Consider the following 14,473-nt stretch of genomic DNA (forward strand, 5'->3'; position numbering starts at 1 on the left):
TATAATCATTATAAATATCATTCTAATATTATAATAAAATAGAATAACAAACCAGTCCCAATATATTACCTACCCATCATTATTCTTAATTCCTAATCATTACCTAAATATCTTAAACAATCTAAATAGTCATGTCTTTAACATAAATGTAAATATTCTATAATTTTTACTTAAGGTTTTCCAAGGGCATGTATTCACGTTTCTAAGAAATGTTCACAGCAGTTAAAAGATGCTTTTGTGAAATTAATGTGATACATTTTGTTGTTGTTGTTGCTGTTTGAAAGGCCTGGGCATTATCCCTAAGCCTTTTTATGCTCAAGGACAGCAATCTACAACTGGAGGCACAAAGCTAATTCATGTTTTTAGTGGTTAATTGGAGATAAGAATCTAACAAGTACTTTCCTGTCTGGGCCACTTTCAAACACATTTCTAAGATCTCATTACCCAGAATAGGTCTAATTATAAGCGTGAGTCACTGGCACTTGTTTGATGTATTTTTTTATTTTAATTATGTTTTAAGATTTTTGTTTCACTATAGTGTACATCATTCTACACAATAATTTAGATATATGTATATATTTCTTCTGACAATCTCTAAAAATGTATATCATTCTACACATAACATTAATATATATATGTACATATATTTCTGAAGACAGACTCCCTCTAAAAATTTTTGCTACTATATTTTACCTTTTACATTTTAAAGATATACAGTTTATTTTTCTAAAATTTTCCTAGAATAAAATAACTAATATTTCAATAGAAATTAGAGCTTTTATTTTCAAGAGAATTTTAGATATACATATGAGATTGGAGTAACATTTACAGTTTATTACTTGGAAAAATTCTGTGCAAACTCTTAAATATTTGTGTGTAGTGAAGGGGAGAGAGGAAGTTAATTCATACTGGTTAGGAATTAGCAATGCTTCAAAAATCTATTCCATAATTTGTTATAAGCACATAGTCAAGCTACCTGATATAGATGCATGCACAGTGTTAACATTAAAAATATTAATCAAAAGACAAATAATAGCAAAATCATAAGCACATATAAGACTTTCATTAATTAGCACTTATGACGCTAATAATAATTTTGACGAAGTTGATGATGATGACCACAATGTAGCCTGACTATGATAAGGTGATTGAAAAGGAAAAAAAACTTTACACTTCTTTGAAGCTAGATTTCCCACATTGAATACATAGTTATAAACTGAATTGGATTGCATACAATAATAACAAGAGGAGAGTGTCAATATCAAGAAATAAAATTACATTAATAGGTAGAGACTGTAAAAACCCTAATGTTATTCCTGCAGTCTCTCTAATGTGTACTCACTTTTCTTGGTAGTATTGTGTTCTTATAAATAAAATCGTTTACTTCCACATTTTGATGGACATAGTTTTCAACTCAGTGTGATTAATTCAAATAACATTCTCTTATAGGTAGTATTCAATAACCAATGTTTCCATTAATTTATTGAGTATGTCCTTCAGTACAGCTGTAAACTCATGACACAATTTACATAATACCACTTACATATCTGTAGTTACCATAAAAGGACACAAGCCATAGAACCAGAAGTTAAAATTTATTTTTATTTCTGCAGGAAACAACTTGTGACTTTATACCAACGAACTGAATTTGACTCTTTCCTTATTTGCAAGCTAAAGTGGAAAATGTAAGGACTCCACTTTTTTTCTTGCTCGAGAAGTCAAGAAATATTTTTCAATATTTCTGGTAGATTATATCCATTTACAGATGAGAAATGTAAGCCCAACAGTCAATGTAGTGAGTAAATAATGATACTAGAATTTTTGTCTGAAATTTTCACTCTGTGTGCTTACAAAGAGAGTAATTTGGTGATGGAGAGGACCAATATGAAAAGACTATGAGGAAAAAAGCATACTTTGTAAACGTTTGTATTAAGACTAGGTTACCAGTGATGAATACTTGAAACAGGCTGTTGTCATGGACATAAAAAAGGAGTACATAGAAATTGTATTAGTGACAGAAACTGAGAAAATCTTAATCATTCATCTTATCTAAGGGGAGGGTAAGAAAGGTAAGAAGAAAGCTAAGAAAAAAATGTAAGAAAAAATCTAAAATGCATCCACATCTCTGGCTGGCAACCGTTAGTTATATTCTTGGTGAAAAGGACTACAGGTGGAAAATATGGACTTAGAGGAAAAAACTCTCAGTCCTAAGGTTTATGTTAAAGAGATGCAAATATAGGTCTATTTAGACATCATCAAAATATCCACTACCTTGAATATGCAAAAAAGTAATAAAATCGGGGGCATTATTAAAGGGAGGAGGAAAAGGAAAATTCTGACACAAGTTTGAGTAATGTGAGTACCAGTGTGAACAAGATTGGAAAAAAGAGATAAAGAAGGAAACAAACAAGTAATAAACACCAATTTACAGAAGTAAAGGAAGGGAAGAATTTGCAGGAATATATTGAAGGAAATATGCTATTTGGATTTGAAAAGTAAAAGGACACAGACAAGTTCAATAAGAACAGTGTTTTGGTGAAAGTCATACTGATAAAATTTTGTGATATGAATGTGAAGCTATAAAATTCTGGATCCATGAATTCAACAGATCCTGTTGGTTTTAAATGCTGGGAAAAATGCTTTTATCCTGACCTTAGAAGAATTATACAGATATAACTCCCATGAACTTTCCTCAGAGGGATTTTGTGAATATTTTTCAAGACTGTTTAGACAGGAGATTAGAGATTGGACTACAGCACAGACAAGCCTAATTTGTCCTACAGTTTTCAGAATATACTTGCCATTATTTAAAAAACATTATTTTAGTATTGTCTCATTCTAAATAGAAAATAGTTCAATTCTCGGGAAACTCCTAATTTTTAAAACTGAATATTTAAGAGGACAGAATGTATGTGTTCTACTAACTACTCATTTTCAAATTCTGAGCATGCCATACCAGAGACATTTAAAAGAGTGCCTGTATGCATTTTAATTAATTCTGCAATAGATGCAGTTTTTAATGGGGTATTACATATTTAAAGGTCAGCAGAGAAACTAGCCACATTCTGGTAGAAGATAAAACTATGAAGTATCTATAATAATTAATTCCTCTAAAGTAAACATTTGTTTATCATAGTAAGCTATTATTACAATGACAATCAATCCCAACATTTTATGGAGTAAAGTCATTCTAGCCCAACAGTTTACACCTTGTAAGGTGGACCTTAAAATTCCCTAAATTCACATCATGACTAGCTTATCACTATTGTGAAAAAATTCGACACTTCTGCTAATGTTATGCCCTTTCTATTGTTGAAAGAACACTACACTAAACTTTGCTGCATCGTTTCCCCTCAAGTGGTATACTTAAGATCAGAAAACTTGAAAATATTATCTTTTCATCTACCATAGATATTCAGGAGGCAAAGATCTGTATATTATCTTTTCATCTACCATAGATATTCAGGAGGCAAAGATCTGTATATTTTGGTTCAAAGCCCACCCAGGCAGGCTGGTTCCTTAGATTCTTATCTCCAATAAACTGCTCAGGAAAACCCAGACACAAGTAGCACTGAGGTTCAAGTGGTAGAGCAGTATCCTTGAGCAAAAAACAGGCTGAGGGACAGTGCCCAGGCCAGACGTCAAGCCCTAGGACAAACAAAATAACAAAAACAAAATGAAAATAAACCCCAAACCTAGCATTTTTCTTGTTGTAGACAGAGGTATATAATTAAGGAAATTTCTTCCATTCTTATGTATAGTTAGAAGAAAAAAGATTTCAAACAATAACTCTCTTCATACCATGTCACACCAAAGTCTCAAAACATTGCTCTTTTTCTAAATTTATAAACTAATAGCATCCATTTATTGTTAACTCTTTCTGGATTATTCACATTATCATGCATGAACTTTTGGAATTATCTATTAACTAAGTCCTAATTATGTCTCTTGAAAGAATATTCTAGACAATAGATTGCCAGAATCATTTGTGAATTTTTAAATTAAAACTTCTACTTAAAAAGTATTTTGTAGTATCCTATAGAATATGAAATTACAAGCAAAAGTTATTTATTTTAAATCTAAATTCTAATTTAGTAAGGTCTACAAAGTCCTACATTAGATAACTTTGCTGTTTCTCCAGGCTTAAGCTTTTGTATTCCTTCATTATTTCTTTGGAATCCAACAGAATGATGCTAAAATTTTCAAATTTTTGGTTTGGAATCATGACCTATTTAGCATCTAGAAGTATTTTGTAATGAAGAGAGCATTCAAAACAAGACTGAGGATGATATATGAGTTGCATTTCAATAGGAAACTTGACTTCTCAAAACGTAATGACAAAATTAGCCCAAACTTCCAACTGTGAATTCCTCTCTTGTTCTTTGGTTTGTTTTATTGAGGCAAAATTATACTACCTAGTCCAGGGAAGGTATTATTATTTAATCTACTCTCTAATCTCCTGTATTAGTCTGAGTGCTAGAATTCCAGACTTGTATCGCATTTTCCTGCCATAGTTTGTTGGCTTATTTAATCGAGAAACATACTAGTAATTCTAAACTTCTCCGATGATCTTATCCTCTAGACTGACTGCTCAAACTGTTTCTGTACAATTTTCAAAGATTTTCTAACATTTGACACAGGATATGAACATTTTCAGATGCACCTGCAGGGGTCTCTGATACATTTTTCCATGGATCCGATCACTTTAATAATTATTACTTGGCTTTTTTAGTATCTCTGGTCACTACCTATGTAATAGTCTCAAGCTTTTGGAGGGAAAGTTCACTTGACGACTTTCTAATATTAAAAATTATCAAATGATTCTAGTCTTACTCAGGACATATTTTCTAACTTTTCTACACATTGTGGGAGTAGTTTCATATGTGTGTTTGCACATAAAAGTGCTTCTGTGCATATGTAAATGTTTGTATGTATGTATTCAAAAACCTCAGGCTATTATTCAGTACTCTTGCTCATAACTAGTATCCCATCACTTGAGCCATTCATCCAATGCAGTTTTTGGCTGGTTAATTATAGATAGTGTTGCAAAGACCGTTCTGCCGAGGCTGGATGCAAACTGAACTTTCCAGACTCTTAATTTTTATTTTTTCCAGGAGTATGGTTTTAAACTACAAACATTTTTGTGAATATAAAGTCTAACCTGTAGCCTAGATTTTTAACTCAAAAATTCATTCAAAGATAGATGAACATACACATTACATATCCTGAGTGTACACTGCAGGAAATGTGATATTAAGCCTGGTACTGGTGGTTCAAACCTATAATCCTAGTTACTCAGGAGGTTGAGATCTGAGGATTGCAGTTCAGATCAAGCACCAGTATGAAAGTTTTGTGAGGCACTTATCTCCAATTAACCACCAGAAAACCGGAATTGGCACTGTGGCTCAAATGGTAGAGCTCTAGCCTTGAGCTGAAGAGAGGAGGGACATCCCGCCCAGGCCCAGAGTTCAAGACCCACAACCATCAAAAAAAAAAACTAACTAAAAAAGAAAAAGAAATGTGATCTTATCCACCAGTTCATTGCTACTATATTTCCTGCTCTCTCAACATGGCCTTTTATTCCAGTTAAGACCATTCTCTTATATCTGACTTGCTTTGGAACAAGAATTACTCTTCTGTTCTACTTTTTACAAATTTGCATGATTAGCTACCATGATTTGGATCTAGTAGAAAACAAGAGTGGCCTCATCCTCCATGTTCCACTTAGTAGTAATGCTTTCCCTACATCACTCCCATAGATCTACATATTGGCCTTGGATTTATTGTTTCAAAGTTGTCTTATTGGAAGAGTCTTCTATAGTGTATTGAACCATTATACTTAAGCACAAAACTTCTTTTTCTCCTATTATTCCTAATGTTTCTCATACTGCTAACTTATGTACACTTGGGAAATAATGCACAACACACACAAAAAAAATGTTTCTGAGAACATTCTTCCCACATAAAATTGGTCTTAATTACTGAGCACTTAGGAAATTTGACCTTAAGGTAGTCCAGGATGTTTTTTCATGTTTTTTTTTTAATTGTAAAAATGGTTTAAGGAAGGGTTAGAGTTACATAAGAAAGTTAATGAGTACATTATCTATCAAGCATTGTTACCTCCTCTTTTGTTTTTCTCCTACAATCCTTTTCCTCCCCACCAACCCAACTCCCTTCTCCCCTCCTCAAGTTGTAAAGCTAATTTTCTACATAGTGCCCTGTACAACTCATTGTTACAATAGGTCATACTGTGTACTTGTTTAAGCATTTTGTTATTTCCCTTCTTCTCCCCGCATTAGAAAAATGTGTATGCAAGATGCAGGTCACTGACAATAAATATAGTGAAAACAGGGGTTATACTATGGAGGAAGAAAATAGAAGAGAAACCAAAAATCACATACTACATGTTAGATATATTTAAAAAAATAGCAAGAAAGAAAAAACAAGTTGTGTCCATATCTTGGGTTCCATTTCACTTAACATCATCTTATATGGCCATATGTACATGAATAAGGTTTTATAAGCCATGCAAATTCCATATTTTCTCGTTATAAAGTTATCTCTGAAACACATGTTACCTCATGTCCAAAGATATACTTGTGCTATTTCAATGAAGCCAGAAAACATCATTTTACCTGGAGCAGCACCATATTTTGTTACTGGAAGTAAGTGGAAGAAACTGTTATTGCAAGTGGAAACTGATCACAAGAGAGGAATTGAACATAGAAAAATGACAAAGTTCAAGGTAATTTGTGCTGTCATTTTTATGGTACAAGAAAAGAATCCAAGTTTCCTGAAGGAAACTCTGTCCCTGACTTTTTCAGGTATGTCCTTTACTTATATAAAACTTGTCTGTAAACTTCTAGTTGAGTGTATAACAAAAGGAAACAATATGCCATTTGAAGGCCAGCATAGAATAAAAGGAAATAACTTTGTTTTAAAAATGTTCTCCTGCAAAGAAACAAAGACATGAGGGTTTAAAATAGACTTATGCACGGATATTTCACTCCTGAGATGATTCTCTTTTTACAGGAGTCATTTACCCTATTCTTAATCTGGTCCCGAGTTCTCCATAGCAATAAGGATTCCAAAAAAGCAGGATCCAGTGAGTACAATAAGCAAAAGGAGCCTCTTCTCAAACCAGTGCTTTAAGGATGGTCTCAAAGAAACATGTGTTTGTTTTCATTTGCTTGTTTGTTTGTTTCGTTTGTGCTGGTTTGGGGGCTTGAACCCAGAGGGTGGACCCTGTCCCTGTACAGTTGTCTTTCCTGCCCACCTGCCCCCAAAGCTAGTACTCTATTGCTTGAGCCTAAACTACACTTGTGGCCTTTTTAGTGTTTAATTACAGATAAGATTTAGACAGACTCTCCTGCCTGGGTTGGCTTTGAACTGAGATAGTAATAAATTCAAGTGACTTTAACAGTATGGACTTCTCTTTTGAACCAAGAAATATTAGATGAAGTTTATTATAAAGCTAATATTTGACAATTTTTAAAAGAAGAGAATATGTCCAGCAAAGAAACCATAACTTAAATAACTCAACAAAAGTAGGTGCACTGAATCATTTTGGAATTATTTTTTCTACTTGGGAAGCTTACTATTGATTTTGTTGTTCCATTTGGGGAAACTTAAAGTCATATTGGCACTTTTTTGTTGGTTGTGGGTCTTTAACTCTGATACTGGGCCCTGTCCCTCAGTTCTTCAGCTCAAGTTGAGCACTCTGCCACTTTTGGTACAGCACCACTTCTGGGTTTCATGTGGTTAATTAAAGATAAGATTCTCATGGACTTTCCTGACCAAGCTGGTTTTGAACCACAATGCTATGGTCTCAACTTTCTCAGTAGCTAGGATTACAGGTGTGAGCCACCAGCATCCGTCTTATGTTTGCATTCATGTGCACTTAGTGACACTATGTAGACAAAGAATGGAAATTTGAATGAAATGATGACATTGCAACTTTTCAGAAAAAACGAGGTAGCAATAACTTTATCCGCCTTTTCCATGTTGTTACATTAATGATTCATGTGTTAAGGGACTCTTACATTAGCATCCTCTGCTGTCTGCATTTGTCGACTTAGTATCAGAAATTGTTCATAGAAAAATATAAAAGACTGAGATTTTTAGAAAGCAAAGGAGTTCAGGTATGAAAGTACAGCATAGAAGGATATACAACTTATCACACAGAGGTTAAGAATTAGACTAATTACTAGAATGCTAAAGGCAATGAGGAATAAGCGTAGTTGATGACTAGTTCTTTAATAACCAAAAATGGTTCCCTAGAACATTTTGTGGTATAAGTTAGTTATTATCATTTATTCCTTCCATCTGGAGTTATTCCTTCTCTTCTGTAAAAACTATTAAATAACCTCTGCCTTTTTGGTGCCATGACTTACCAAAAAGATTACTAACCTTCTGATTGCGATTAGCGGTTACCACGCAAAAGCCTGGAATCTTTGAATTTCCAGAATTAATCTTCACCTGACATCTAAGCACATTCCTGTCATTAATTGCCATGACTTAATGAACAGAAGTTTTTTTTTTTTTCAAAATTGTATACTAATATAAGTAAAGTACATGAATTAGGGACTATTGTCAGGTATCAGTATGGAAGGAGCAATTATATATTCCAAGTATCAGTTGTTTATTTTGCATTTACTAACTAAATGTTTGTTGTTGTTGTTGTTTTTCCAGTCCTGGGGCTTAAACTCAGGGATAGGGAATTATTCCTCAGCTTTTTTTTTGTTGTTGTTGTTCAAGGCTAACCCTCTACCACTTGAGACACAGTACCATTTCTGGTGATTCTTTTTCTGTTTATTTGGTACTGAGGAATTGAACCGAACTTTTCATGCATGCTAATCAATCACCGTATTGTGGAGTCACATTCCCAGAGCCCTAAATGACTTTCTTAAGATGGTATTACTTTTTCATTCCGTAACTACGTATCATAATTTTAGCCAGAAATTTTTACTAAAAAAGGACATTGAACACAATACTGAGTCCAGTAAATCTAGATGGATAATGAATAACCGCCAAGGTCTAGCCAGAGCACAGAAGGGCTTACCTCATGGAGCTGGAACAACAGACTGGGCGAGACAACTCCTGACCCACAGCCCACCTCCAGAATGAGAGGGCCAGGCCACATTGGTTCCAGCCACATGGGGATGCTGGGCCACCTCCTCCAGCACCCATTCAATAAGTTCTTGAGAGAGAGAGAGAGAGAGAGAAAGAGAGAAAAAGAGAGAGAGAGAGAGAGAGAGAGAGAGAGAGAGAGAGAGAGAGAGAGAGAGAGAGCACATCAGAATTACACTTAAGCCAGGTGCTGGTGGCTCAGGCCTATAATCCTAAGTACACAGGGGGCTGAGATATGAGGACCATGGTTTATAGGCAGCCTGGCAAGGAACATCTGTGAGACTCTTATCTCCAAACAACCACCAGAAAACCAAAAGTGGAGCTGTGACTCAAGTGGTAGAGCACTAGCCTTGAGCTGAGGAGTTCGGGGACAGTGCCCAGGCCCAGATTTCAAGCCCCACGACTGACAAGAAGTGGACTTCCCTCCAGAAGAAGTGGACTGAATAGCACCCATTGTCCGAGGTAGCATGGCAGAGAAGTCAGGCCGAGCTTCCTGTCAGCTCCCTTATTTTTTTTGGGGGGGGGTTTATTATGAAGGTGATATTCCAAGGGGTGAGTTACAGTTACATAAGTAATAAGTAATTTTTTACAGTGTTACCACTTCCTCATTTTTTCCTGCTTCCTCCAACCCTGATATCCCATTTCCACAAAGTTGTGAAGGTCATTTCTAACATAGTGTTTAGTGTATATCACTGTTGCTTTGGTTAATCTTTGTCTGACCATTTCTGTGATTTCCCTTTTCTTCCTCAAATCAGATAAATGTATGTATAAGACAAAGGGTAAAGAAATAAAAAACAGTGACTACTTGGAATAAACGAAAGGGGAAAAAGTAAATAGAAATAACTAAAAGCAGTTCACTATACAATCATCTTGTATCCATTTCTTGGAGCTAATTTCAATACGCATCATTTGCTATGGTGACATACATATAGTTATTGAGCTGTTGTGATCTTTTATAAAAATATCCTAGACATAGTATAGTTTTTTTTAAATGAGTGAATACATGTAGCCTATGATTCTTTGGGTGTGGCTTGTTTGACATATTATGTTTTCCAAGTCTATCCATTTCCTTAACAATGGGGCAATGTCATTCTTTCTGACGGAAGCATAGAATTTTGTTGTAATATACATGACATTTTCTTGATCAATTCATCTACTGAGGGGCATCTGTGTTGGTTCCATATCTTAGCTATGGTATATAATGCTACAATTGACATAGTTCTGATGGGAACTTTAGTGTGGCCTTGTCTGTGGTCATTTGGGTAAATGCTCACGAGTGGGATTGATGGGTCATAGGGGAGATCTTCTGAGGAACATGTATACGTCTTTATGGAGTATTTGAACAACTTTACTTTTCAATCAATAGTGTAGTAACATTCCGTTTTGGCTATATTCCCACCAGAACAGCATGTGCTATTATTAGTTTTCTTCATAATAGTCATCAAACTGGGGGGAGGTAGAACCTCAATGTTGCTTTTCTTTGTATTTCTATGGCCAGAAATGTTGCATATTTCTTCATGTTTCAATTGGCCATTCATATTTCTTCTTCAGAGAGGTCTCTCTTTAAATCTTTAGCCCACTTATTAAGAGGGTTGTTTCTTTGAAGATTTGTTTTTGGGAGGAGTTAACTTTTGGGGCTCTAAATATATTTGAAATGAAAGGCCATTGCCTGTTGCAGAGCAAGTAACGAACTTCTCCCAATCTGTGGGCTTTCCATTTATCTTTCTATCTATGTAAGTTCTCTTCTTAGATTTAGTAAGGGTCTGTCAAGTCTTTTAATTTATTGAAACAACCAATTGTGTTTTGTTGATCTTTTTATGTTTTAGTTTGTCTTTATTTAGTTATTTCTGATTTTTTTTTATTTGATTCTGTCTCCTCCTTTGGTTTGTGCCTGTTCCTGTTTTCAAGAATTTTGAAGTATATAATTAAAATACAGTCTTCAGATTTCCCCAATTGCTTGATGTAGGCACTTAGAGCCATAAAATTTCCTCTAAGTACTCCATTTACCGTTTCCCAGAGAAGTTGGTATTTTGTGTGTTCAATTTGTTAAATTCCAGAAACTATCAGATTTTCATTCTAATGTATTCAGTGCCTCACTGGTCATTCAGCAATGAGTTGTTCAGTCTTCATGGGTTTGGGAATTTTTTTTTTTTTGCTTTAGCTTTTTAATTCTAAGTTTATTCTGTTGTGGTCTGACAAGATATGGGAATTCAAATAATTTTTCTTTCACTTTAGATAGAATTTCTATGTGACATAGGATATGTTCTATTTTGGAGACTCCCATGAGCTGCTGCGAAGAATGTGTATACTGATGCTGAATATATATTCTGTAGATGTCTGTTACGGCTAGGCGTTCAATGTAGTTATTTAGGTCTTCATTTTCTTGGTTGAGTTTTTCCTAGATGACCTATCCATGCATTTCAATGATGTGTTGAGATGTGTTTTTAGGTTAAGTAGTATTTGGTTGATGAAGTGGGGTGCTCCAGGATTCAGGGAATTTGATACTTAGACTTGATATATCCACCTAATGGAGATGTGCCTTTATCAATATATAATGTCTCTTCCTAGTAATTTTATTTTGAATTCTATTTTATCTTATGTTATTAATTCTACTGTGGCCTCTTTATGGTGTTCATTTGCCTGAAAATTTTCCTTCCAGCCTTTCAGTTTGAGTATGTGTTTGTTTTTGTCAATAAAATTTCTCTCTTGTAGATACTACATGCATGCGTCTTGTTTTATTATACTACTATTTAGTCTGTTTTCTAATTGGAAAGTTAAGTCCATTGATATTAAGTGTTAAGCCTGTGAAATATCTCATAAGTCCTGATATTTTATTCACCTGCTGCTAGGCTCTGTGTCTCATCTACTCTTAATATATTTACCTTGTTCACTGGTAGGGAGCATTTTATATAACCAATATTTTTAAATATCCTTTTAATGTAAAGGAGACTTGGGCTTGGGACCATATTCACAGTTGGTAGTTGTTTGCCTTTAATGTTTGTCATATATCATGCGAGGCTCCCATTTTTACCAAATCAGCTAAGATATTTGTATTTTTCTGACTGTATGTCCTTTATAAAGAATCAGTCTTTACTCCTGACAGATTTAAGAATCCTTTCATTGATGTCTAATAATCCTCTAATGGATTATGATGTGATGGTGGTTTGTTCTGTTCTGGTATACTATGTTTGGTGTTCTAAAGGCTTCTCTTATCTGAATGAGCCTTTATCTTTGATTTCCCTGTGTTACAATTGGTTATTGTTTTAGGGCTTCTATCTCTTTATTAAAGCTTTATTTTAGGTCTTGTATGGATTTTCTTCACAACTTTTTATTGGGTGGGGGCTTGGGATGTATGTGTTTTAGCTGTGTCTTCTCTCTTATCTTTTAACTAGGCATCCATTTTTTCCTTGGACTCTCTTGCCTTCTCAGAATTTATTTTTCTGTGTGTTTGGAGACTCCATGAATTATTTTGCTGATCTTGCTTGGTCTCATCTTGTTCACAAATTTCCTTGTAGAGGTTTTGTATCTTTTCTTTAATCACATTTTTCAGAAGTATTTGTAATGTATTTTGAAAACTATCTTCTAGGTAATTGATTGTTCTAATGAGTGTTTATTTATTGTGTGAATTATATTACCTTGGCATGACTTTTCACATATTTTTCTGATTTGTTCTGTCCATTTGAAGTATTTCTTTCCTTTCATTTGGGGGATCTATGATGTTAATAGATGACTATCTATGTTCTTGGATGATTTGCCAGGTGTTGCTTTGGTCTTCTGTTGTGATTTGTTTTTCTGGAATTAGGATTTTGTCTAGACCATTAAGTACAGCAGAAGAGATCAGTTGTGAGAGATGTTGTCAAATTAGTGCTTATGGTTCCAACGACAGTTCCGACTATCCAGTGGTAAAGTGAATTGTGTCTATGTTTATATGTGACTGTCTGTGTTCATGATTTTTTCCCCATGTGGCCCTTTCATTTCCACACTGCAGTTGTGTTTTTGAATATGTTAGCCAACCCAGTCACAGCAGTTACCTTCCTGGCTGGGTAACTTTTCATAGATTTCTGTTTTCTTGTGAAGACAGTATAAAATATTCCTTTGAATTGTATATCTATATATAATTATACCTAACTTGGTGTGACACTCTAGAAATGGAGTACATTCTAGGTCTCTAAATCTCTGTTTTATTAGAGAAATCTAGAGTAATTTTCTGTTGTTATTCTGCAACTGTTTTTCCTCATCCAATGGTTTATTTATTATATTGTGGATTTTTTTCACATAATTCAGGATTTGTGATGGTTGTATCAAGTTATTTTTGTTTTTCTGTTTGTGTTGCTTTGAAATAGTGATTTCAGGCTTGTATGAAGAGACAGTAGTAATATGAAATGTGAAGAGCTTAAAGAGGCACAATGAAGGCCTAAGTAACTCCATTACTGGCGAGCAACCATCTTATGAGGTATGAATTATGAAAATAACAATAGGTTGGACCCAGAAATGACCACAAAAGGAAAACAATTCCTGGACAACTGAGACATAAACAATCCTTGGGAAAGCCACAGGAATTTTCTCCAAATGCAGTGTCCAAACATTGGGTGGCCATGCAGGACACGGTGACCCAGTGGCCAGACACTTCCTGTCAATAACACCTCAATAATATTAGCCAATCACATATGTATAGCTTAGTTTGCTTAAAATGTTAATCAATCATGTAATTTCTCATGTAAAACTTCTTTAAAATTGTTTGTTCAATACTATAAAACTGTGCTGTTTCTATGCTTGGGATCTCTTAGTGTCATTGGTTACGGATTGCACAGAGTACCAGCCTGGAGCTTGCAAATAAAAGACTCTTTTGCTATTTGCATTGGTCGAAGTCACTGGTGGTCTTCGGAAGGTCTTGAGTCTAGGTAAAACAAATGTAAGTTATTACAGTGAAAGAAAGAGAGTAGACATTTTAACCTATTTGCTACAAGTAAATTAATATTAAGAAAAGCTAATTAACTTATTTACTCTTCAGAGGATGAGTATAGTACTCTTTGATATCTTGGAGGAAAAGACTTTACACTGATTACAACTGATGCCTTTCACTGAAATTACTGGCTAAACATTCTTCTTCAGAAAGGCAAATGTTCCATTTTTTCATATTAGTATTATAAAATCATAACATCTGCATGTTGAATTGTTTTCCTCTGCTATTTTCAATACCATTCTTCATCTATTACGTATCTAGGGCTTGGAATGATCCGTTCCTTAAAATACCTATATTGCTTATATTGTGATAAAAATCTCAGTAATATTAATATGAATTTATCTGAGTTTCATCTTGAGCTACATTCATAAGTAATTTATG

The sequence above is a fragment of the Dipodomys spectabilis genome, unplaced genomic scaffold (genome assembly GCF_019054845.1).
Source record: "Dipodomys spectabilis isolate Male_0828 unplaced genomic scaffold, ASM1905484v1 ptg000033l, whole genome shotgun sequence".
Lineage (NCBI taxonomy): Eukaryota > Metazoa > Chordata > Mammalia > Rodentia > Heteromyidae > Dipodomys > Dipodomys spectabilis.